The sequence below is a fragment of the Ceratotherium simum genome, chromosome 5 (genome assembly GCF_057802395.1).
Source record: "Ceratotherium simum simum isolate JZ-2026a chromosome 5, ASM5780239v1, whole genome shotgun sequence".
In the NCBI taxonomy this organism is placed as follows: Eukaryota; Metazoa; Chordata; class Mammalia; order Perissodactyla; family Rhinocerotidae; genus Ceratotherium; species Ceratotherium simum.
This window is the reverse complement of record NC_141904.1, coordinates 93,318,648-93,345,091: the sequence shown is the minus strand read 5'-3', so window position 1 is coordinate 93,345,091 and position 26,444 is coordinate 93,318,648. Positions and strand designations below refer to the sequence as shown.

The 26,444-nt window shown below is 55.2% G+C and overlaps 1 protein-coding gene across 4 annotated transcripts in view; it reads right to left on the bottom strand.

Annotated features, from left to right (window-relative positions):
• EEFSEC (eukaryotic elongation factor, selenocysteine-tRNA specific) overlaps positions 1–26,444 on the bottom strand; it is a 257,194-nt gene that overhangs the window by 23,996 nt on the left and 206,754 nt on the right. The gene's annotated exons all lie outside the window — the stretch shown is intronic.

Genomic DNA, 26,444 nt, shown 5'->3' with positions numbered 1-26,444 from the left:
CAAAGCCCCAGGGAGTGCAGGGGCAGCATGGGGACGCTGGGAGGCCTGGGACCCTGCCTCACCATTGCTGCCTCTGTGCAGGCAACCCTGGTCTGGCCCTGCACCACTCTGACCCTCAGGTATCTCCTCTGTGAAATGGTGATAACAGCACGCCCCTCACCAGACCATGGGGCAGACTAAGAAAACCCCAGAGGTACTCAGTCCAGCAAATGCTCAGGAAACGGTCGCTGAATGAAGAAGTGGAAGCTCTGTTCCCTGGCCACTGACCCTCAACAAGTTCTTAACCTTGGACATATTCCCTCTCCAGCCTCAGCTGCACTCACTGGGGAGGGGGGTACTACAGCTGCCTCAGGTCCTACACTCTCTACTCCCTCCCAGCAACTGGTATCTGTGTACATGTGTGTGCAGCAGGAGGAGACGGGGTGGGCATAACAACCGTGCCCACTTGACAGGGTTGCTGTGAGGCCCACATGAATTAGCCATGTCACCTGGGCCAGGCTCAGTCCTGAGCATCTCCTCACCCCCACGCCACTTGGCACCTTATCTGGTCTGGTCGGCCTCTTGTCCCTCTCCGCCCCCTCCATCCTGGGTCAGCCCTTCTCCTGGAGCCTGGACCCCTAGTCACCTCTGACCTGCCCTCACAAAGTGGCCCAGGAGACCTTTTGGAGGCTCCATCAGGCTTCCTGCTGAAGACTCTTCGTGGACCTGCCCTCCCTCTGGGGGAGCCACAGCCCAGCCAATCTGGGCAGCAAGAGTGCCCTCTCTCCCGAGCAGAGCCGTGGCTCCTTCTGCTGGAACTGCCTTCCCCAGGCCGGCTCCCCAGCCCTCCTTCAGGGCTGAGCTCAGTGCCACCTCGTCCAAGAAGGCCTTCTCCCTCGCTAGGCCCAGCTGCTGCTTCCCTCTGTGTCCACAGGCAGAGGTGCCTGGGCCCTCCTTCCTGGCCCTCCTCCCACCATTTTCATCAGAGACAAAATGGAAAAATGCCAGCCTGGGAGCAAAAACCAGCCTCCACGGTATTTCTGAAATATTTGCACGACTCACTCACCTTCAAACTCAGGACATTTGACATGCGATTCTGAATTTCTAGTTTGTCTTGAAAAACCTACCTTCCTATTCCCATCCCGCAGCAGTGGGGTAGAGCGGGCTGGGGCTGCCCTTTGCGGCCTGCGCTGCGCTGTGGGCCCTCCAGCTACGCTCTGTCACTGACATGCACTGCTTCTTTCACATGAGACTGGCTCCCTCATTGCTGTCCCCTGCACGTCCCCTGAAGGCACCTGAGTTGGCCATCTGGCAGCATAAGCACCTGAGCCTGAGCCCCTGCCCCAGCCCAACAGCCTCAGTGCCTCTGGCCCAGAGCCTGGCAAAAGGTCAGGAGGGTGGGCACCCGCCAAGCGCTAGCCGGTGTCTGTTGGCAGGGTTCAGTCCAGGAGGGCTGAAAGGGCTCAGGCTGCCTCACTCTTGTTCTCTCCCAGGAATCAAGTGTAATAGCCAAGAGCCCAGGCGGTGCACCTGACTGCCAGGATCAAACCCTGGCTCGGGCTGGGGTCAGCTGTGTAGGTTCATGCAAGACATCTGACCTCTGTGCCTCAGTCTCCTCATCTGAAAAGTGGGGACAGCAACAGAACTGACTTGACAGGGTTGTTGTAAGCCCTCAGTAAGCTAATATAATGTAAATCGCTTAGGGGCCGGCCCCGTGGCTTAGCGGTTAAGTGCGCGCGCTGCTGCTGGCAGCCCGGGTTCGGATCCCGGGCACACACCAACGCACCGCTTCTCCGGCCATGCTGCGGCTACGTCCCACATACAGCAACTAGAAGGATGTGCAGCTATGACATACAACTATCTACCGGGGCTTTGGGGGAAAAGAAGAAAGGGGAGAGGATTGGCAATAGATGTTAGCTCAGAGCTGGTCTTCCTCAGCAAAAAGAGGAGGATTAGCATGGATGTTAGCTCAGGGCTGATCTTCCTCACACAAAAAATAAATAAATAAATAAATCGCTTAGAAGAGTGTCCAGCACAAAGCAAGGTCTAAACAGCATTCACCATTTCTACAATTACAGCCCAGTCACCACAGCCACGGGTATCTACCATGTAGCACTCACTCACATGTATTACAGATGTCTATTGAGTGCTCACCTATGCACCAGACCCTGTTGGGGGGAGACAGCAGTGTACGGGGCTGTGTTTGCAGGGTGGACAGACTTACAACCAATAAATAAATGAAGAAGAACATTCCTGAGAGTGATAAGCGCTACGAAGGAAGTGCAACAAAGCGACAGAAGAGGGCGGCACTGAGCCCAGGGCGGGAGGGATGCTTTTTTGGAAGGGGTGGTCAGGGAGGTGGGTCTGAGGCCTCAAAGACAAGTGAAGATCTGAGGGGGCAGCATGAGAGGGGGCTTCACTCAGGAGCTCCGTGGGGCAGGAAGGACGCTGGTGTCCCTGGGGGAGAGGAAGGAGGGAAGAGGGGCTGTACCACCCTCCTCCTTGCCAACTAAGGCAGCCTGCCCTCTCAGGGAGGCAGCAGGTGGTACCCCAATCCAGACCCCGCTGCCAGCTTCCTTTTGTGGACAACTCTGAGCTGGATCAAATGTCCCTCCAGCACAAGGCTGGGGTGGGCAGAGGGGAAACAGCAGGGAGATGGGTAGGAGTTATTTTTTCTTCTCTCTCCCCTTCTTTCCTCTTTTTTGCAGGTTCATCCTAGTACGGCTGTGAGGATATGGAAGGAGAAAGGGCAAGAGTTGAGAGTGGCAGGAATTTACGAGCTCAGAGTGCAGGCTGCCTTTGGCGGGGGTGGGGGGATGGGGGCTCATTTTGCCAAAACAATATTTAATTTTTTTTAAAGGCAGCTACAAAGCCATGATTAAGCTCAGGGCCCTAAAACAAGCCCATAAAATCGAAAAATATTTATCTGGAAGGGTGGCAAGTCCAATAAAAGTTTTATGAATGTTTTACAACTGCCCTATCAGGAAGCTGGCCTCTCCCTCACCTCCCCCCACCCCCATGGAAAAACAACACACACACACACACACACACACACACGCTCACTGGCACAGCCACTCTGGCACGCACACACGCTCACCGGCACACACAGGGACGCACGCAGACACCTGCACAGACATCGAGCACCTACTGGCGCGTGCTCTCAGGCTGGCGTGGCTGCTGGGGGAGGCAGGCTCCTCTCTGCGCCTGCACAGGTCTGCAGGGACCTGCAACCAGGCCCGGCCAGGACTGCCGGCCCCTCGGCTCTGGGCGCGCTGCCTCCTCCTCTGCCGTGAACTCTGGCTCTCAGCTACAGCGTCCGCCCTCGGCAGGCACAGGACCCAGGTTCTCCTGTTGTCTCTGTTCACGGCGGGCCAGCTGGCACCCCATTTTCACAGGAGAGCCACCTCCAGGTCCAGGAGCTTGAAGGAGGCTTTCTGACTTGAAGCCACCGATTCCTCTCCTCTCCCCCCACAGGGCTTACCGGGAGGCAGAAGGCTTGCCAGGGCTTTGCTCTTCATAACAACCCAGGAAGTGGGTGTTAAGACTCCTATTTTGAAAGAAATTGAGATTTGAGGGCCTTGCCTAAGGCCACGCAGGAAGTGGCCTCACAGAGACGCATACTCAGGCCTGACTCTAGTGGCTTCTCCTGTCCTGAGGTTGTGGACAAAGTCCACACCAGGCCCAGGCTCAAGTTAGCCCCACGGACTTCTCCCCCTGCATCTCCCACCACTCACCCCTGCCCCTGGCCCAGCCACAGGGCCTTCTTGCCCTCTGTTCAATGCCTTTCCTACCCCAGGGCCTTTGCACAGACCCCTCCTGGTCACCCTAGTGAACTGTGAATCAGGGCCAGGTCCTGCTACAATGCTACTTCCTCAAAAGCTCTCTGGGTTTCATCTAGGCCCCACAAAGCTGCCCTTTCCCCATCCGACCTACCCTCTTCCTCTGTAGCATCCATCGTCTGGAAGCACATGCTATTGTGGGGCTGTCTGCCTACCCCTTTTGTGGAGCTCTAGGAAGTAAAGGACGGAGCGATTTCTCCTGCCATTGAGTCTCCAGCCCAACCCAAGGGTGCAGCACAGCGGAGGGGCACAAACAACACGGGAATGAGCAAGCCTTGGCTTCCAGGGCCTGGAGGTGCAGCGGCTCCTCCGAGGTCCCCACTGCTCCTGGGCTGGCTACTAAAGGCCAAGCCCCACACTGCTCAGGCCAAAGGGCACCCTTGCCTCAAAGAAATCATGCACTGCCTGGGGCGAGGCCCAGCCCCAGAGGCCAGTTTCTAGCCGCCAGCCATTCCCTTTCTAACCACAATAAAGGGAGCACAGGGTTAGAAGGAGGGCCAACAACAAACCAGGCACTCCTCAGACACATCCAGATCTTCACAACTCCCCTTTCTGGAGGTGAGGGACAGGCTCCAGATCTGTGAAATGACAGCCAGGGGCTCAGGAAGGGACCATTCGAACCCACAGCTGTCTGACTCCAAGTTACGGATAAGAAGTGGCCTCTAGCAGAAATCAGACAGAGCAAGCCAGGGGCCCAATTTCTGATTAAATGCCCAGGTTTCCCTTCACCCTCAGCAAGAGCCAATGAGAACCCCCAGCTCCGCTCTGCTGGGGAGGCTGGAAGGATTCCTGCAGAGGCCTGATGTTTAGGGCCGATCCTGGGCCTCCAAGAAACCACACTGAGTACAAGCTTCTGGGAGAAAGCTCCTCTGAAAATCTGACGACTGCACTGTTCACTCAGCAAGAAACGGTAAGTGGGGTAAGGCAGGGGTTGGTGGGATGAGGGCAGAGGAGAGGCTGGCAGCGTGCCAATGCACACCACCACCTGGCAGGCCCTCGTTCCCCCGAATACGCACATGTTCCAGGACCAGACACCACGCCTCCCAGTACCGACCTAGAGAAATGCTCTGACACTACCCTGCAGAGAACGAATGTGGACACAGCCCCCTTGTCAGCAGACAGGTAACAGGTGCAGAAAGTGGTGCATTCAGACTATGGGATAACACACAGCAGTTAAATGAGTCAACTGGAACTGCTGACTGGAACAGCAGGTTCTAAAATGAAAACAGCAAGTGTTCCTACAACATCTGGTTCAGTGAGAGACTAAGTATGTAAAAACTTGAAACACCCATAAACCATCAACGCTGTCTCATCTGGGGAGAGTACAAAGACGCATATGGCCCAGCCCAGGGGAGTGGACGTCACCTCCAGGGAGGGCAGGGGGTGACAGAACATTCACATCTGTTTGATCTTGCTGGTTTCAGGGGTATCTATTCTCTTCTGCACAGCCAAAGTTTTCCAGGGCTAAAAACAAATGTCATTTTTTTAAGAAAATCAAATAGTGATTAAAAGGAGAAAGAGATACAGGGTCACCAACTGTGCCCGGCAGTCCCTACTTAGGCACTTACACGCTCGGGCCTCAGCTTCTTCCTCTGTCTGCGGGGATGATGACAGCTGTCGTGAGAATGGCTGTGCTGACGTGCGAAGCGCCAGGTACCTGACCCCAACTGCGGTCCTGACAGGCCTTCAGCACCTGCTACCACACGAGCCCAGTTACTCCCCTTGCTCCCTACACGACAGGCCTGAGAAGCACCAGACACCCCGGGACTCATTCACAGGATACTCGGGGAAGCAACGCAGGGTCCAAGTGTTGTGACAGAGAAGCCATGGGTGCCACGGGGACAGCTACAGGGCTTGACCTCACCTGGAGTCAGGGAAGGGTTCTTGAAGGAAGCTCTGTGACCCCAAAGAAAATACTTCCCCACTCCTCAGTCTCCCTTTTGTTCACGGACTTCCTTCTAAATAGGTCCCAGGCCATAGGTCTCCATTTGCTGCTAGGGCACATACCCCCAGGCCGCCTCTCCCTGGTGGCCCCATTCTCACTATGGCCACAGTGAGAAGCCCCTGGCACCGCCCATGTGGATGACATGGGACCTTGCCTAGGGTGAGGCCAGCCGGCAGATGGTTTCTGTTCACTGCACTGTGTTTATGTTAATTGCAGATATTTTTAACGTATTGTGTTACTCCATCCATCTTTGTGAACGGTCCGTCTTGTAAAATTCTTTTAATGATGTTATTTTTTCTTGCCTATCTTCATCATCTACAATTATTTATAATATCATTGTCTTTGTTTCAAACACTGGGTATAAACATTGTTGTAACAGTTCTTCGATGGGGTTCATATAATCTTTACAATTGCTTTGAAATGCTTCAATGGCCAAAGGGGAAGGAGGTTGGTCATTTGTTTGGGGGAAGAAAAGATACCCCAAAGTGCTCTCGGCTCTTGGTGAAAGGTACTCCTCCATCAGGATGGCTTCCAGGAGAGGCTGGCCCTTGTCAGGGGCGGTCCCTTCCAGAAAGCCGGCGGCAGCCTCGTGGGGTGGGGGCTGGCAGCAGCTAGCCGGCCGCTGGATTAGGTTTCAGAGCTGCCTTTTCCACAGACATCGGGCAAGCCGCACAAAGGCCACCGTCGGGGTACGACGCCAGTGTGAAAGACGGATGGTTTGTTTCCATTTTTATAGGGATTTTCTGAAACCTCAACTCTCACCCCTCACCTCTCTTCAACTTTCTTTTCTCCCGACTGAGCTGTTTTCCAGAGTCTCCTTGGCTGGCTGGCCTGCTGTGTGGGACAGAATTGCAGTTAGGCCAGCAGCCAGCCTGGGGCTCAGGGGACAACAAGAGGGCAGCCTGAGCCTCCTGTGCTCACTGCGAACTCTCAGGGGCTCCTACCGGCAGTTTGCCAGCCCCCCTGGACCACTAGCACTATCACCATCCTCAAACACACCTCAGATCTCGGCCTCCTCTGCCCAAACACCCTCAGTGGCTCCCCAGTGCCTGCAGGTGAGCCCAGGCCAGCCCACCTCCCCAGCCTCACACCAAGCCCCCTTGCCTCCCTCTGTGCCTCCAAGCTGGCTGGGTGTGCCAGCCTGTCTGCCTTCCTCAGACGGTGCCAGGCCCTCGGGATGCAGGGGTGCACAGATTCAACACGCTCCCTGCCCTCAAGGGACTTACAGACTGGCCTTGAGTCTAGCAAAGGGTGACATCTTTTAAGGCTCTGAGAAGCCCCCCAATCCTCAGGTCCCTCCTGCAGTGTCTCAGATGGACCTCCTCCATGGCCCTGGCCAGAGGGGGTGATGGAGCTGCTTACTCGTGACACAGCCGTCCTGCCTGGGGACTGAGCAGCCAAGGACAGGCCTTGCGGCTGCGCTCTGGGTTCAGGACTCAGCACAGGGCCTGGCGCAGAGGGATTTGCGCTGGGTGGAAGACAGACACAGCCTCAATGCCTTTGGACCAGAGATGTGGATGCCGTGGTAGACGAAGGGCCGTCTCAGCAGAAGTGCCTCCCACATGCACAGGGCTTTGGGGAAACAAGAGTTTACACCATGGGGATCGGAAGGTCAGAATCCAGGAGGTATTCAGACCCCAGGGCAGGAGCCCAAAGTGTGGAATTCTGGCCGACATTTGTAAATACGCCTGGCTATGAACCGCACCCTCTTCTCCACTTACCTTCTTCTTCTAAATCTCTAAAGAAACTTGGATAAGGCATAATGGTTGACCTCACTAGTTACCAAAGAAATGCAACTAAACATCAAGATGCCATTTTCCACGTATGAAATTAGCAAGGATAAATAACATAGGGGTAGCCCACGCTGGCGAGGTGGTGGAAAAACAGACACCGTCATATAGCGCTGAGTATAAAATGACCTAATACTTTTGGAAATCACTTTGCCAGGAGCTTTCAAGAACTTCTGAAACGTTTACTGTATTTTCTTTTTAAAAATCAGAACAATTCAACTTCTGAGAATCCATCTAAGTCCATAATATTTATACTTATTATATGTTTAAATTATATATAAATTAAATATGCATGTATTTATGTTTATACATAAAGATGTTCCCAGAAATGTTATTTACAGTCAAGAGAAATTGGAGACACCTGAACATACAACAGATGCCAAAGTAACAGTGGTACGGCCTTGGGGATGCTGGCTGTCACATCGCCAGCAAACCAGTCACAGGAATGACGAGACTAAGATTAATGTGCACTCGCTCTGTGTCAGGCACTGTTGTATGTGTTGCAAACGTTGTATGTGCTTTTTCATTTTACTGTACATTTAGATCTCAGAGCACCGCCACATAGGGCACACACATTATCCCCATTTTACAGATGAGGAAACTAAGGCTTGGAGAGGGCCAGTCGCTTATCCAAGGCTATAGACCTGGTAAGTAATGGTGCTGCCATTTGGACCAAGCTCTGTCTGAGGCTGGAGCCCAGGGTCTTGACACTGCACCATTCAAGCTCCCTGAAGACTACAGAGTAAAACACAAAAAGAGAAGAAAAAAGTTTGCATAATAATATTAACCAAAAAGAATCAAAACACAAAATTGTATATATCATATCATCTCGACTACATAAAAAGAAGTCTTGGCAGAGAAAAGACAGAAGAAACCAAGTGAAAATATTAATGATGGGACTATGGGAGACTTTTTTTCCTTCCTTTTTCTTTAATATGTAAATTTCATTGACTAAGATTACTGTTACTTTCAGGTTATAAAAAGACAGTTTGTAATTTTTTTCAAACCACTTAAAACATCTCATTTGGAAACAGACGCCTGGGGTCAGGCCTTGACCCCCGCGTGGGAGGGTGTGCCCCTGCTGGGACAGGAAGATGCCAGTGGGGCATTCTGGGGCCAGAGGCCTTCTTTCTCCAAGTGGCAGTAAGTAACTGTTAGCCTGCAGGTGAGGGTCCTGCCAAACCCTTGGATGCCCAACAGAACCCATTCCCGCCACAGGTCCTCATGGGAAATTCTTTCCCATTTCCCCAGAGTCATGAATACTGCTACTCTGCTGAGACTTCTGAGACCTGGTTAGGCCACTGGCAAATTCGAACACAGCCTTACTGCTTTTCTACTCCACCCATCAGTGCGCCAGGGCTGATGAGAATGCACAACCTTGCCCTTGCCGTCGGGCCGGTCACTGATTGGGGAAAGGGAAGGTTTGCAACAGCTGAAGGGACATGGGTCCTTCATGCATGGGTCCACCATGCACGCATCTGGCAGAGCAGAGGTTCCTCAGAGCTTGCTGCGTGGGGCCCTGGGGACACAGGGAGACTCAGTGGGGGCCCTCAGCCTAGAGAGGCTCACCTTTGGGGGAGGCACCCAGGGAGACAGGTGAGAGGCCAAAGCAGTCCAGAGGGCTCAGGGAAAGAGGCTGGCCCAGGATGCTAAGGAGGCCCTGAGGAGGCCACCTCCCACCACCCTGGAGCTGAAGAGAAGTCAGGGGTGAAAGGAAGGGCGTTCCAGCAGTGAGCACAGCCCAGCACAATCACTGGGCATGCCTGCTTGCTATGAACACCTGTCTTCTGCTACTGCAAAAGATTCTGCTACTTTTTGCAACAGCCCTTGATTTTCCTTGGGGAACAGAGGTTGAAGTAGGGTCCTCCCTCAGTGCCAGGAGCAGCCATGACCCAGGCTGGCCTGTGCACACCCCCAGCCACGGTGCTGGTTGGGGGGTGGGAGTGGGGCTCCAGCACTTCAGTGGGGTTACTGGGAGAGATACTCTCTCTCTCCACCAGACTTGCAACTGGGAAGCCCACCCTAGTCAGAGTCTGACTAGGGCAGCCACCCAGAGGAGGGCTGAGCCTGGAGGACATTGGTTAAGCCCTGGGACCTAAGAGCTAAGCCATCCTGGAACACAGCACCACCAGTGGACTTTTTCAAGCACATGGGCGAACTGAGTTAAGGTTCTGTTACCTGCACTAGAGACTTCAACTAGTCCGTTTCTCAGTCCCACCCAGCTTAGTGTAGGGTCACCGTCTGGAGCATCACAGGGGCACACTCACTTATTCATTCAACAGTGAGCAATTAGCATGTGCGGGCCCCAGAAGACAAAGACAGGGCTCCTCCTAGCACAGCAGTGGGGGGGAGGGGGGGCATGGAGTTGGATGTAGCTGGGATTGAGAGCTCTCTGTCAGTGAGCAGAGAGGTGGACATGGCACCACGGGAGGCGGGCAGGGGTGAAGGTGGCATCTGAGCTGGGCCCAGAGGATCCAGCGCAAGCAGCAGAACGAAGAACAGCCACAGTGGGCTGATGTAGGGCTGGAGGGTGGCGTGGAGCAGAGAGGGTCAGAGGGCAGGAGGGGCAGGGAAGGCTGGTGGGAAGCTGAGTGGGAAGGAGCCCAGTGCCAGGTTAACATGCCCGGACTCTGCTCCAGACAAGAGGGGACAGTCACGGCAGCTTCCTGAGTAGGTGATAAGTGGGTTTGTGCCCATGGTGAGGGGAGACTGTAGGCGAGTAAGCAAGGGTTACCGAAGCCACAAGAAGTAAGTGCTTACCAAAAAGCCAGAGCCTGGAAGAGCCATCTGAGAGTTAGTACATTTACCAATCCCCAGAGAAACACAAATACTCAACGTCAGATCTTATCCTTTGCTTGATTCCCCAAGTGACTGTCTGCAGAGCAAGGGAAAGAAACTAAGATTTATTGAACATTCACAAGCAACCAGGCGCTTTATATACGTTTTCTCACTTATCCACTTCAACCCTGAAGGCGGGGAATGCTCCCGCTCCTTTTTTATACAGGAAAACTGAATTCCAGGGCATTTCTTTAATTACCCTAGAGGCGGGGTCAAGCCAAAACTGGAACTTCTAGAATTCACATTGAACCCTGAGCTCAGGCCAGGCGGAGCAGATGGACAGGAGGGTAAACTGTCAGAGGTGGACAGCAGATGGGTAAGAGCCGGGTGTCTGGTGTCGCACCACATCTTACAGACTCACACAAATGACAATGTTGTCACTGACTGAACGTTGTCACCTCTGTGTAAACTCTAGGCCAGGCACTTCACACACACAGAGTCCAGCTGTTTTCCCAAGGACCTTAGGAAGAGTGGGCACTGCCCCTCTCCTTCTACCAACGCGACCGAGCCCAGAGAGACAGAGTGGGTGACCCAGCTATCACAGCTGGTAACAAAGGACGTGGATTTAAACTCGCACTCTTGAGCCTCAGCCCTTCCACCCACACCAAGCAACCCCTGAAAAAGTCCTAGAAGGAAATGTAACCAAACGGCCACAGGGGTGAGGAGATTATAGGTGACGTTTTTCCCCAGATTTTTAAGCTTTATCTCTAATGTGCCCGTGTGACTTAATAATGAGTAAGAACTTATTTAAGATAAACACATGACATTTAGATCTTTCTGGTCACCCCCATCTAGAAGTGACCCACCTCAAGGATGGAAGTCTAGATAGACAGCCAATAAGACAAACAGCCCTGCCGGGAGAGCTCCCTGGAGATGTACAGGGGGAAACCCCAATCTATGAGCCCCAAATAAACAAACAGCAGGCCACAGGAGCCCCAGCTAGGAGACATGGCTCCCTGATTCACCAGCCGGCAGTGGCAGCACACTCCCACCCAGGGGGTTCCCTGGGGACAGGAGCTGCCTGCGCGAGCCTATGGCCACTGCCGCTCACCAAGTGCCCTTCTAAACTTAGCTGCCTCCGTGGCCCGGTCAGAAGGAGGGTGAGGGCAAGAACAAGGTGAGCCCAGGGCCCACACACTGGGTGCCAGATTCTCTCCCCACCCAGCCCGCCTCTACCCTCCACTACCTCCCACTTCGCTTTCAGCATCAAGGCTGGGGCTTTGCAGTCAGACAAAGTAGGGTCCGAATCCCAGCTCCTCCTCCATTGCCCAGCTATGCAACCTGCGCAGGGCTTCACTGGGACATTTGTACAGTGGAGACCAAGTGATATGCGGGTTATGAAACAGCCTCGGGATGGCTCTACAACCCATCTATAATGGCTCCTATTGGTGCAGTGACCAGTGTTATTGTTGTTCTTGTCATCGCCCCTCCTCAGGCGCACCTGCTGACAGGAAGGAGCCCAGGGGAAGCTCAGGGGCTTGAGGGAGCAGCAGCTATAGCAGCGGCAGCACCCTGAGTGCGCACTGACCTCACCACGCACAATTCTAAGCATCCGTGTGGATAACGCGTGTAAGCATGTGCTGGGCTGGCTCTTCTTCGTCCTAATCACAGTCTCTCCCAGGAGGGCTGCTGTATAGTGTGGCCCGCAAAGTCAGAGGGTTCTCTGAGTGTAAGCCTTGGGGCGAGTGATTTAACCTACTAACAGTTCCCAGCTCCCAAGGCTGTTGCAAGAACTAAATAAGGTAACTATGTAAAGCACTGAGGACAGGTCTGCGCTATCCCTTGCCCTCCATTCTCAGGCTTTTTCTGCACTCCAGCCTTTGGCTGGAAAGAGATTTTCCTTGGCCAACCAAATCCCCTTGTTAATAACTGTAATTACCAAGGCCCTCTGAGTACATGTTAAATGTTTCCGCTAATGTGGTGAATTCAAAATCAGGAGACTTGATGCACGGGGAGATTCTTGTTACTGGCACATATCTTTGAAGCCTGGAGGTTCTGGGGTGCATGACAGCTGCCGCGGCAGTTCAGAGCCCCAGGGATTAAGACACAAGATCGGCAGAACTGCCCGAGCCAAGACTGTTCCATGGTAGGACGGGGGGCTGGCTTCTGCTTTCTGGAACTGTCTTTCAGGTACTTAAGACTGCTGGTTGTTCACTACATCAAGGCTTTCTGCAAGACAGTACTTAGCCAGTCACAACAACTCCACTCACCACTGCCTGAAACATTACAACAAATCATCGGTTTACTCCAATGACTTTAGGCAGTATAAATCCACACAGAAAAATACAAACGTTCCCTAAAACTACAAACTGGTAAAAAACTGGAAAGTTTTAGAGATTCCTAAACACAGAGAAATATTTCCCCAATAAGTTTCACTCAGCTTGTAAGAATCCAGGTAAAGGTGCTGTGCTCCTGGCACCCATCAGACTGGGAAAGCATCTCCCTTCCCTATAGGCTGCTGGGTCCAGATCTCAAGGGCCACCCCCACCCCCACCACCCAGGGAACATCCCAGAAGATGAGGCCTCAGGGACGAAGTAGGCACGGCACTGCCCACTGCCCCATGCCGAGTAGGCAGCGCAGGCACTCGGGCTGAGTGGGCTGTGACCTGAGGCATCCCTGGGGGCCTGCTCTGCTGGCCACGGGGTACCCAGAAGAGGCCTGAGGTGGAGTCTATGCTGATGTCCCCCTCCTCATCCCTCCTTATTCTTCACCCAACAAGCACCAGGTCACCACAGCCCATCTACCCTGCCCGCTCCTGCTCCCACAAGCCCACTGCCCCAGCCTCAGGGCCTTCGCCCGGCCCCCCAACCAGCGGTCAGGGAGAGCTTTCCGACTGCGTTGCTCCACGCACACCCACAGTGGCTTCCACCCTGTACTTAGACCAGGGGTTCTCAACTGGGGGCCGAGTTTGCCTTCCAGGGGACATCTGGCAACATCTAGAGAAGTCTTTTGTTGGCACAATGGGAGAGGGGGCCGGGGGTGGGAGTGCTACTGGCACCCAGGGAGCAGACGCCAGGGATGCTGCTAAACATCCTCTGGTGCACAGGACGGCCCCACCACAAGGAACAACCCAGCCCCAAACATCAGCAGTGCCAGAGGCTGAGGAACCTGACCTGACAAGGGCCAGGTGCCAAGTGCAGGATTCAGGGCCTCAGGCCTGGAATTGAAGGCGAACAGTGAGGCGATCCCCAGGGGTTCAGCTGTGGTTGAGTCCATGTAAGACCTTGCTTGGGGGATAAAAAAGTTCCATTGCTTTAAAAGACAGTTCCAAAACCACCATTTTAAACACACCAAACTAAATAAGTTAGTAACATATAAAACATTGAGAACAATGTCCTACACATTAGAACAAGCAATGAATATGCCACATTCTTCCTAGCTTCTGTGCATTAGCATACTCTGTTCTCTCTGTCTTGAATGCCTTTGCTCCCTTTCTCTACCTGGGAAAACCCCCTCACCTTCAAGGCCAGCTGAATCCTCACTGCATCTGTGAAACCTCCCACTCCACTCTGGAAGGGAGCAGTCACTCCCTCTTCCCTGTCCCCACAGCCCGTAGGGTCCCTACTCTGGGGCTTAGTACTTTCTGTAGTCATCTCTGCCAGACTGGCCCCCCTGGGGAGGGGTAGGAATCCAGTTCTCTGTGTTCAGGTCCGCTGCTAGTCACAGGAGAGGGCCACAGCTGGAGCAAAGGGGAGAGAGAGACACACAAACACACAGACAAAGGGCAAGACAGAGGACTCGACGGGCTTTGGGAAGTAGCAGCTCCTCCATCCACAGGCCCTGGCTTAGTCCCATGGGGCTGTGGGGAAGGGGCAGGATGGCCCCGGATCGGGCCCCACAGAACCAGCTCTGCCCCACTGCTGCCAGACCAGGGCTTTATCCTTGACTCTAAAGGGACCTCTCGGTGCCCCTCCTCCACACAAGCCACAGAGGCATCACCGTGGGGCACGACTGCTGAGCTGTGGGGCCCTGCACACCAGTTATCTCTGGGCCACAGGCTGTCTTCACATCCTCATTGAGCCTCATAACCACCACCCCAACCAGCGATCAAACCTCCATCACCCACGGCGAGCAGACGACGCTGCGTGAGTGAGACGTGATGCACTAAGGGCGTGAGAGCGCCTCTGTGTGACTCGTTCCAAAAGTGCACAACCTGCAACTAGTCACGAAGAAACACCAGGAGATCCACAGAGTAGCTCCAGGCAACAAGCGACCCAGACTCCTCAAAATGTCAACGTCAGGAAACTAGGAGACACGACAACCACACGCAGAGTGCGATCCTTCACTGAGTCCTCCAGGAAAAAAGTTTTAAAAGACATTATTGAAACAACTAGGGGAGTCTGAAAATGGACTGCATCTGAGATAATATCATATGGGTGTTACATTCCTCAGGGGACAACCGCATTGCAGTGACACAGAATGCCCTTGTTCTCGGGGCGCGTGCTGAGTGTGCAGCCTAAGGGCAGTTCCACACTGCCAGTCACGTGGTCCAGCACACACAGAAAGCAAACGTAACCAAATGTGAACAATGGCTAAATCCAAGGGAAGGTGAGTGTTTAATAAACTATTGTTTCAACTTTCATGTCTGTTTAAAGTTATTCAAAAAGTTGGGAGGAGAAAACCTCAAAATAACCCATCTTACAGATGAGGAAACCGAGGCTCAGAAAGGTTAAAATTCTAGCCAGGATTCTAACTCAGGTCTGGCTGACTCCAAAGCTCTTGTTCTTTGAAGGTACCCTGGTTCCAACCTCCTGGAGCAGGCAGAAGATACCAAGCGTGCACCAACTCTGGCCCTGCCGGTGTCTGTCAGTACAAGTCCATTTGGTCCTGGCAGGGGCTGCTCTCGAGGCAGCTGGCTAAGAGCGCTGATGAAACCCCAAAGATGGGTTATTGAGGTTGCCCAAGAACCTGCTCCAGAGTCTATGGCTGCGACGGGGTAGCTGGTTCCAGTCTGGGTAGCTGGGTGGGGAGAACATATTTTAAAAGAAAAGAAAAACAGTCTCATTTCAAACCAAGAGGGAACACACAGCCACCTGCCACTGTCCAAAGGCCTACTTATGGAACTGCGACGCCCACAACCTCAGCACCCCTTGTGGCCCCTTCCTTCAGCACCAAGACAAGTGTTCACTTTTTCTCTTTGCTAGGTTTCCAGAAGCCTCTCAGCTGAACGGTGTCCATGAGAAACGCCCGTTTCCATCTAGGAGCTCCAGTCCTCCAGCTCCTGAGAACCTCGCTGTACCCTTCAGGGAAACGGGGTGAGGGCTGCAGCAGGAGGAAGAGGCAGCACATTAAGGACCTGGCACTGACAGAGGCCAGACGTGGTGGCCCACATTTCAGAACTGGGACATTTCATGTAAAAACCCAGATTCCCAGTCTCTCTTGAAAACCTTGAAGATCTGATCACGTCACGGCTGTGCTGCAGCCCAGCAACTCCCGTGTGGAGCTGGGTGGTGGCTGCCCACCGGGATGCGGCAGCCTCGGCCCCAAAGCCCACACCTGGAGGGGCCTGCGTGCCAGCACATGGCAGGCAGCTCAGGGCATCTTCGTACTCTGGCCTAATCCTCACAGCCCCTCGAGATTGGACTGTTACCCCATTTCACTAAGGAAAACTGAGGCTCTGAGGCAGTGGGCTGCCCCAGATGCCCTCCAGAATGGGTTTGGAATGGTGGGAGCATTCCAGGAAGTGGCCCCAGTCTGCAGAGTCCTCAGCTGAGCTACGATCTCCAGGGATCACCGTCCACCACATGGACAGTTGTTGTTTCTTAAACTCTTGTTTCTTAAAAACAAAACACAGAGAACTTGATCCATTCTTGTTTATATGGGCTGCACTTCCTGCACTGTCCACTGTGACCTGCTGCAGTTGGAGATGGGACCAGGGCCTAGGCTAGGGTGGCAGGGCCACATGCAGGCATTTTAAGTGGCATGTGACTTGCTCCATGGGAAGTCCTGGAGGCCCAGCCCTCCCAGCTGGTGGCGGAAGGAGGAACTATCAGGTACACAAATGCAGGCGGCTGGAGGCCCAGCTCCACCCCACATCTGTTTCGCCAGCTCACCTGAGCTGCCAGCCAGCTCCCATCAGGGCAGGCTCTTAGAGGAGCAGCCGGGTGGGGCTGCCGTGCATTCCTGATGGGGGAGGTGCCAGGACAAGGGGGTCTTCTTACAGCACTGGCTTCGTCGGGTGCCTGATGTGGCCAGGCAGGTGACGGGCACGGCTCCAGCTTCATTTCCAAGGCTCAGTCTCCCTGCCTGTAACATGTGACAGGGACACAAGCTAGCACCTGGTCCTGAGTCCTGGATTCATGGCCCAGACTTGGTCCAGTGGTACTGCAGTCTGTGGCATCTTTGAGCTGGGCCTGTGGAAACAGGACGGGGCTCTATCTTGTAGGTGTAAGAATCCGTGTTGGGGAGCTGGGTGCACACCTGTGCTGACACTCAGGGCCAGCAGGAATGCCTGAGCAGCACTGACTGGTGGGCTCCCTTTCTGCTGTGTGCAGACCTGTGCACATCCTTAGGGAGATGGCGAGAACAGAGCAGTGACACCCAACCGGTGGCACCAAGAGCTGGGGCTCCTGCTTGGGAAAGCTGAGCACAGGCTCACCTGGCACCCTTACTCCAGGCCACCTCTGCCCTCACTCTCCTGCTCCAGGCTGCAGCCACACTTCTCACTGGACTCTGGCTTCCAGCCACATCCCCTCCAAGCCATTGCCTCCTTCCCACAGCGAGGAACCTGGGGACCATGCTGGTTCCCGACGAAATGCCGCACCTGCAGGCTCAACTCCGTTAGCCAGGGCTGGCCCGCCAGGCCCTCTGTGGCCCTTGCTTGTGGCCCTTCCCGCTGCTCCTTGCTGCACTCCCCAAATGAACCCGCACGCTCAGGCCTCTGAGCACAGCCTCCTCCTTTCCTTGTGGTTGGCCTGGGGGAGTCCACTGAGGAGGTCAGGATCCTGTTCAAACACAAACTCCCCCAGGAAGCCTTCCTGGACTTCCCACACACATGACACAGGCCTCATGGTCACTTGTGTACTGCAGCAGCCTTCTGCCTCCCCGATTTCCCTCTGGCCTTCCTCAAACCATTCTCCTGAGGGCAGCCAGAGGCATTGTTTACAAATGCAAATTGAATCAAGTCAGTGTTTTACTTAAGACCTGCCTCCTCCCACAGACCCAAATTCCTACTACCGCTCCTGCCTGTGTCTCTGATGCCATCTCCCCGCACCCTGCTCAGCTTGCTCACGTCCTTTGGGGGCAGTTCCCCCACAGCCCCATGGCACTTCGTGAGCCCCTCTTAGAGGCAAGCGGTGGTGTCACCAGAGGGTTACTGCTGGTTCACTGCCATCTACGCCACTAACGCAAGTCTGGGAGCGCAGCCTGGGGCCTCAGGAGGAGCACAAGGGCGGGGTGGGAGCAGGGTGATGTGGGGCGGGGCTCTTTGGGCCTCATCTGTGAGGTGGGGGTGATAATACTCCTTCCTGGGGGAGGCAGGAGGATGACCATTTCATACACTGCATCAAGTGACCTTCTGCAACGGAAACCTGATGTCACATCCTGCTACAGGCCTCCAACAGCTCCTCTCTGCACTTAGGATAGAGGTGAACATCCTCCCATGGCTCGCCAGACCGCATGTGGCGACCCCTGCCAGCCCGCGGCCCCATCACCCACTGGCTCCCTGGGCCCAGCTATCCCCGAAGGGGCCAATCCTTTCTGCCTCGAGCTCCAGTCAGGCCCCTCCGCTGCCTGGGACACACCCTACTCTGCCCAAAGGACTCCTACTCATCCTCCAGGGCCCAGTGCAATGCCGCTGCCTCGGGAAGCCTTCCTGACCCCAGATGAGGTCAGGGTCCTGCTATATGCTCTCACAGCACCATGCACCTTCCCAGCACAGTTCAATGCGGTCTGCCAAAATATAAATGCTTGGGAGATGGTCTGCATACCGTCTGTCTTCCCAACTGCTATGGGCTGCACTGTGCCCCCCCTAAATTCATATATTGAAGCCCTCATCCCCAGGACACCTCACATGCGACTGTTTGGAGACGGGGCCTTCAAAGAGGTCACCAAGGTGAAATGAGGCCATTAGGGTGGCCCGAACCCGATATGACTGGCGTCCTCATAACAAGAGGAGATCAGGACACAGACACACACACAGGGAGCACCACGTGAGAACACAGGGAGAAGATGGCATCTACAAGCCAAGGAGAGGCCTCAGAGGGAACCAGCCCTGCCGACACCTTGATCTTCTCCAGCCTCTAGAACTGGGAGGACAGATGTCCGTTGTTTAAGCCGCCCAGCCTTATGGTACCTGTTGCAGCAGCGCCAGCAGACTCCAACACTAACCACACTGCAGACCCCATGAAAGGGGGGTCACGTGGGCTTTTGCTCACTGTTGTCTTTCTAGAACCTAGCACAGGGATGACATATAACGGGCTCGAATACTGCAGGCCCGAGTCCATGAGCCAGGGCTGGCCCAAGGCCCCCTGTGGCCCCCGCTCGTGGCCATTCCCGCTGTTCCCTGCTGCAGAGATGCAGAGATGAACGCTGGGCAGTGAGCTCCACGGCATGGACTGCATCTTCTTCAGGTCTGCATGTCCAGAACCAGCACTGCGTCAGGAAAGGGGGCCAGAGGAGGGCTGAGACAGTGCGTGCTGGGCGAGTGCACGACTTCCTGACCCGACCCTCCTGCCTGTCTCTGACCTTGGAAAGCAAGGTTTGCCGCGGTTACGCGCAGGCCCTGGCCACCACATGGCTCAGCCCCAGTCCTCTTCCTCCTGCCGCGTGATCTCAGGCAAGCTGCCTGGGCACAGGCGCTACTTTGGGTTCCTCCTTTGCATAATGTGGGTGCTGCCAGGCCTGGGGCTGCTGGGGGGATCAAGTGGTCTACCTCCGTGAGGGCATGCTGTCTGGCACAGAGCGAGGGCTCCGGAAGAGCCGCTGTCATTATCTCCACCTTGGGCCCTGCCTGCCGCCTCCTGGGGTGGCTGCTGTCCCTGCTGCAGGCCTCACCCTGCAGGGCACCCAGGCCGATCCACTCCCTCTGGTCACTGGCCCATATGGCTTCAGACCACACCCCTGGCTGTCTCTTAGAACCCGTATGTCCAGCCCTGGAGTCACTTGCCTGTGGGGGCCTCAACTGATGCAGGGGAAGCTGGTCCCCAAGAAACACTGCAGGGGTGTGTCCCCAACTTCGGCAGGCCTGGCCCACACAAAACTGCCCATGTCTAGCACCCAGGGGTGCAGGGACTTAGCCCTGACAAATCTGGCACCTCATGAAACTGGGTGGGAAGCCCCGTGGCAACCTGCCTGTCTGGTAAGCAGGTAGGGGCATTCCCTCCCCGTGCCGGCCCCAGGAGAGCTGCTCACTAACCGCCTGCTCAGGCCACGTGGGGCACCTGCGGGGTAAGTTTATGGTTTGGCTCTGTTTTCAGTCAGGAGGGAAACGAATAATCCTTGCTTGTGACCAAATGCAGGGTCCTGGTGGCAGAGACAATCTCTGCTTGGAAGGTGGCTGGTTAACCTCCCTCGGAGTAGCCTGGCGTGAATGAATGGGGGGTTTGGCTGACGTAACTTCCGCCGCTCTGCCATGGGAGCAGGGTCCTCAGTGGACACATGCTGCGCCAGGTAAGAACACAACACACAGCCCAGCCACCACTTACGGAGCCCGTCACGGGTCAGATACTGCGGGCAGGGATTATGTGATCTAATCTGTACTCCCTCCCTGGAAATCAGATTTATTTGTCCCTTGTTAGCATGGAGGGGCTGAAGCTCTGAGTGGGAACAGCCCGCCTTGATCAGAAGGGGCTGTGGGCAGAGTGGGGAGCCCAGGCTGCCTGACTCTGAAGGCCTCGCCCTATGCTGCACCAGGCGACCCTCCGAGGAATGGGGCAGGTGGCCCTGTAGTCTGGCCTGGCCCGCCCACCCTCCTAAACCAACACTAGGCACTGAGAGCCGGTGATGCAGAAGGGGTGGTGCTGTCCCACTGAGTGCTCAGGCTAAGACAGGACACCCCAGGACTCTCTTTCCACAAATGATATTCAGGACCTCCCACCCCCAGCTCAGGCTCTGACGCCCCTCCAGGACCCTGAAGGGCCCAACAAACAGCTGATGAAAGACAGATGAACAGAGGCGCTGGGCTGCCCCTCAGAGTCCTGGGACACAAAGATGATGCTGTGTGCCCGTTGTTCGGCATGTGGGCTCTGGGGTGGGCTGCCTGCACCCGAGTCCTGGGAAAGAGGGTTGGAAGGGCTCTGAGAGAAGAGCCACCTGGTCGGGCCTCTGTGCCCGACCTCGCTCCTGGGGGCCACTGCTGGTCTCCCTGAGGACTGAAGACAGAGCTCTGGGGTCTTCCTAGTTGCGCAGCTGTGAACCAGGGGCCTCAGTTTCCTCACTTGTGGAAGGGGGACAAGTCAGATTAAATGGAGATGCTCCCTGCCTTCCCAGCCCTGGCCTCCCCCCGCACAAGTGCTCTCAGCAGTGCCATGGGGCTGGAGAGGAACACTGAGTGGTGGCAAGGGACTCAGGTACACCTCCACAGAAGAGGGGTTCTGTTTTGGGCTTGAAAAATGGGATGGGCAGCAAGAGGAGTGAGGCCCTGGGAGAAGGTGAGGTGAGAATTCCCATATCCACGGTACAGGCGCAGAGAATGGGCTCAGAGCAGGTAGCCAGGGGCCTGCACTCCCCACCCCAAGGCCTTCCCCATGTCTCTTCCTTTCCCCGACCCTGGCCGTGCTGAACTGGCCACTGGCCACAGGGTTCTAGAGAACATCACACATCTGATTCTAGCCCTCTCCACACGCTTCCTTCTCCCCTTCCCTCCCAATCCCTGCTTGGACAGCAACTCCTCTGGGAAGTCTGCCATGACTCCCTCAGGACGGCCACTCTCCTCACCCCGTTCCTGGCCGTGGGCGCCTATGGACACTCACCATGCTGACTGTGAACTGCCGGTGTGTACCTGCATCTCTCCCACAAGGCAGTGCGTTGGGGCAGGACTCTGTCAGAATGATGGTGGCCTCCCCAGCCCTGAGTTTCCACTGGAGTTTGCAGAGCTGGACAGACTGGTGCCCTCTCCTCTCAAGTTCCCTTGAAAGAACTAGAGCCCTTGAAGCTATGTCACCAGAAGGCAGCTGTGCTCAGGGAGTCGGATGACACTGGCACCCGTCTGCAGTGGAGGAGTTTCTGGGGAGGTTCACAAGCACCAGGCTCCTTGGCCCCCCCAGGCCTGGGTTCGCCCATTTGTTCGTTCCAGTCCAGTCCGTTCCACTCAACTCCTTCGTCTATTCATGTGTGCAAGCAACATTTCCCATTCCATGGAAAGCCATCCCCTTTGGCTTGACAAACTGTGACTGGGATGGTACACCGAAGTCCTCAACCACTGGGGGCTGGCTCAGGGGGCAGAAGCTGAAGCCAAGATGGCCTGGGGACCCTCTTCAGACACCCTTGAGAGGTGAGCAGGTGGTGGCTCTCCTGACATCCAGCCAGTCTCCCAGGGGCCACACACCAGCCTCCCCATCCCATCAGCAGCAATCTCACAGGCCCTCTGCTTAAGGGCCCACCAAACAGTATGACCACAACAGTTCCCTCCTCCCACATAGCCTGAGGGACCGAGCTGCACTTCCAAACCTCACCACTAGCCCTGCACATGAGGAACCAAGGCTCAGGGAGTCTTGGGCAGAGTGGTCCAGAGTGAGGCCTTCTGGTTCAAATCCCAGCCCTGATGCTTACTACTGTGTAACGCTGGGCAGGCTGCACTCGTATCCTCTAGGCCTTGCTCTCCTCATCTGTGAAATGGGGAGACTCCGAGTGCCTGGGTATATGCAATAGTCAACCTTTCTGAGGGCTTCCTAGGGCCTCCTCTAACTGTTGTCATGGCTCCTGAGTGTTAGCTCCTCCTGAAGAAGCTTCTGGATTCTCACTGGAAGTACAATTCTACAGATTTATTTTTTTCTTTTTGCATTTGCCTAGAGTCCATTAAATTGTGATTAGTAATAATTAAAAGGTTATTAAAGATCACCAAAATTTGATGATCCTAAATGAAAATTAGCAGGACCCGAGATCTCCATCTCAGGGTTTGATGGAGAATCTGGCTGCCCCACAACAAGATCAAGTTCTTGACACATAAGTGGAGTGCTGGACTCTCAGCAGGTGGGGCAGGTCCCACGGACATGACGAGGCCCTTCCTGTGGCCACCAGTGTCTATGGTTCTCAGTCACTGCTGCTCTGGCTTTTCCAAGGCGAGTGTCTGCTCAAAGCTCTGGTACATGGTCAGTTTCATTTGCTATGAATTGTGTGGTCACCTGATGAGGGCCAGTAACCCACATCACACAGTGGTACTTGGGACCTCGAGTTTTCCAGTGACAAGGCTGTAAGCATCATGTGCACTGGGGACCATCCCCACCCATACTGCTAAAGCAGACTACACACAATCCTCCCCAAATTGGCAGGTCCAGGAGCACCTCGTGGGAGATGGGCCACCTACCACTACCACCTACTACCTACCACTCAAAAAGCTTGCCACGTCTATCAAGGTACACATAACAACCTCCTGAGTAATTTTAGGTTTATGAGGCATTGTTGCAGAAGATAAAATCACATGCAGACATTTGCTTTCTCTCCTAGACTCCATAAGAAGTGACTCACAGCTGTCGTGGGGATAAGTCCACTCATCCTCTCCCTTGACTCTTCTCTGGTTGGAAGTCATCAAGGAGTTTGCTTCTCCTGCAAAGTGGGATGTGTGGGGCTGGCAGGAGCTGCTGTCCCAGCCTGTCATCCAGGCTGCCTCTCAGCATGAGAGCCGGCACATGGGACATGGATCTGGAGTGGGGGTGGGAGTAGCAGGACAGGGCTGGCCAGGTGAGCAGTGGGAGCCGACTGGCTCCACGAGCCTCCCAGCACGGGAGCATCTCCAACCACATGCAGGCCCCACGGCGCCGAGCTCTCTGCAGCCCTGACTGCTCTCCAGGGGCCGACAGGGGCAGGCAGAGGCTGCACACCCAGACAGGCTGTGGGTGAGGCGCTCAGCCCCTCTGCTCCACAGGCCCCACCTTAGGATGGAAACAGGAGACCTAGCTCCGTGAGAAAGCACTGGGCACCGAGGCAGCACGCAGAGTGCAGTGATGCTGACACGGACAGGAGTGGTCTGTTTGCTGGAGGACCCTCTGCGCTGCCTGGCAAAGTCCTCCAGCTGTTCTCTCTACCAGCAGTGCTGCCCCGTGGGCTCCTAACCCATCTCACATGGCTCCCCAGCCTCCCAGGCCTTCAGACAGAGGCAACTTTTTTGAAGGGAGTGGTTTTGTAAATGTGGGGCTTTTCAACCCTGAGGCGCCCCCGCAAGACTTTTTGGGAAGGCTCCTTGGGTGTCAGGATAGGGCTGTCCCTCCAGCCCCTGTGACTGCCCAGAGTAACTTCTGCGGCAGCAATGGGCCCAGTGTTAGGACCCTTCTCTCAGGGGGCCAGTGTCTACGGCTCCAGGAAACAGTTTCCACATCACGGTTCCCCTCCGACCTGTGAATCTGAGGACCACGTGTCCTTCCTGAAATTCAAGTAGGAGTTACAAGTCACTGTGGGCCAAACCCAGCCCAAAGGCATGTTTTGCTTAGTTCAGACAGTTTTAGTTTTTAATCAGGAAATTTTACATAAAAATTAAATCAGACAAAATTAAATTCTTGAGCCTACATTCTCACATAGCGAGAGTCAGCTGGACTCGAGCAGCAGTTCTCTAGGTCACCACAGTCCCCACCATTCCCTATCATCTGCCACCTGGCCTCTTCCACACCTGCTTGGTGCTGTCGGCACTTGGACCGAGAGGTCCGAGAGTGCACTGGGGCCTGGGCGTCAGAGGCAGATGGGAGGACAACCAGGGGACTCTTCAGTCTGTCTTCCCCAGCCAACCAGGTCTCCCTGCAGAGCTGGCAGTGAGGCCCATAAGCCACATATGAACCCAGCCCCATCCAGGATCTGGCCTGGAGCCTTAAACTGTGCAGCACCAAACCCTGGGCTTCTCCACCCCAGTACTTCCAACTCGTAGCCAGCAACACTCTCTCCTCCTCCACCTGGCACTGGATGTCTCGGGTTTACTGAAGTTTCTTTCACAATTAAGGCACTTCAAAAGGTTAAAAGTAATTCTTTATGGCAGGAATCGGCAGGAAAAGACAAGCAGGAGGTGGGGGTGGGGAGTGGGGGTGGGTGGGATGAAGGAATCTGACCAGTTATATTTAATAAAAAGCTTAGAAGCCACTAACAGGAAGCAGACCTATTAAAAAGGCAGCACTGACCTAACGAAGGAATGTGACCTCACTGACTGAAGCAGCGTCCCCACGTCTCCCCTCCCTGCACTCCCACCCCAGCACCCAGAGCCCCCACACAGGCTCTTCTTGGCTCGGGCCTATTCTGGGAACACCCAGCTCTGAGTCTTGCCTAAGGAAGGGGAGCTGAGGGGAAGGTACACACGATCCCACCCACCCCACAAGAAGGAAATGACGGTGCCCTCCTTCCAGGAGGCCTGGGGGAGGGAGGAGGGCTCTGGGGTGTGGCCCCTCCCTCCAGGCAGCTCCCCCTGCCCTCCCAGTGCCCTGTGCCCCTCCTGCCCAGAGAACTCCCATAGGTGCAGGCCCAGGGCCCTGGGGACTGAGGTCTGGACACTGGCCTGTCCAGCTCATGCCCTGCGTGTGCTCCCTGGAGCCCAGAGCAGGGCACTGTGGGCCCAGTTTGGCTGTGGTAATGACCAGGAGCAGCTGGAGAGCAGTAAAGGACAGGACAGGAGGTTGATGCCTGGCGTCATGACTGGAGTCTCCCATGAGTGGGTCACTTTGCCTGCCCCATCAGCGTCTCTCCATCTGTGATGGGCTCAGCCTCACCTTGATGGAGGCCTCGGGGCACAGTCAAACAGCGGAGTCGAGTGCTGCAGGGAAGCAGGCCTCTGGCGACCACTGCTCTCCCTCACTACAGGGCAAATGCCACACACGGCCCTCTGGCCTTTAGGAAGGATTCAGGAGGCAAGGCCTTTGGCCAGGCTCTCAGGAGAGTGAAGGGCGCTGACTTCGCCTGGTGAGCTGCCAGGGAGCTGGGATTCCTGCTCCCGAACTGGGGCCAGGGCGCCACCCTATCAGATTTTACTCAAGAAGCTACAGACCAAGATCATGTTGCTGACCTGATCCAAACCTCCCCATGGCTTTCCACTCCCCACAGAATAAAACTCAGAACCCCACAGCCATGCAGAGCAGTGCAGAGCCGTGCAGAGCAACACGCTGACGTCAGGTCAGGGGCAGGTTACGGGAGCTCACTGTGAAATCCTTCAACTCTGCAGCGGGCTTGAAAACTGTCTTAACACAATACTGGGGATACAAGATAGCAGCTCACGGTGCATCACGTAAACTCGCTAACATGGAAACACCCCTCAGGCCTTACCCTGCTGCAGGCGCTGCGGCAGAGCCCCACCGGGATCCCACACACCACCCCACTTGTGCCACTCCTGCCCGACGACCGGTCCTCAAACGCAGCCAAGATCGTCCTCACCTCGGGGCCTGCGCACTTGTGTCCTTTTCTCCACAGAATGTTCTTCCCCTAGGGATCTGTGCACGCAATCCCTCCCTTCAGCCAGGCCCCGACACAACTGTAGCCTCCTCTGCAAGATCTCGCCCGACTGCCCTGTCAGCACGCTCAGGAAGTCTTGGGCCTCTCCCCACTTTATTTTTCTGCACAGCACACAGTCTATACTTACTGAGCGTGTTCACGTCTGTCCCCTCCCATGACCATAGCACTGTGCCTGGTGCATAGCAGGACCTTAGGAAAATGGTGACAAAGGGCAAGCAGAACTAGAGAAATCCAAAGGCTCTCCTTCCTGCAGCAAACGCACACCCTTGACTCTGCCACGGACAAGTCCCAAATCAGAACAAGCAGAGGCTTGGAGCCTGCTGGTCTCGGAAGAAGGTGGCAGCTCACATTCTGGGATACCCTACTAGCTGCCGGGGCAGCGTGCCAGCCCTTGGTGATCTCTCTCACCAACGCTCTTCCTTCCAGATCAACAATGGTATCCCCACTTCACAGACAAGCCAAGTGACGTATGCAAA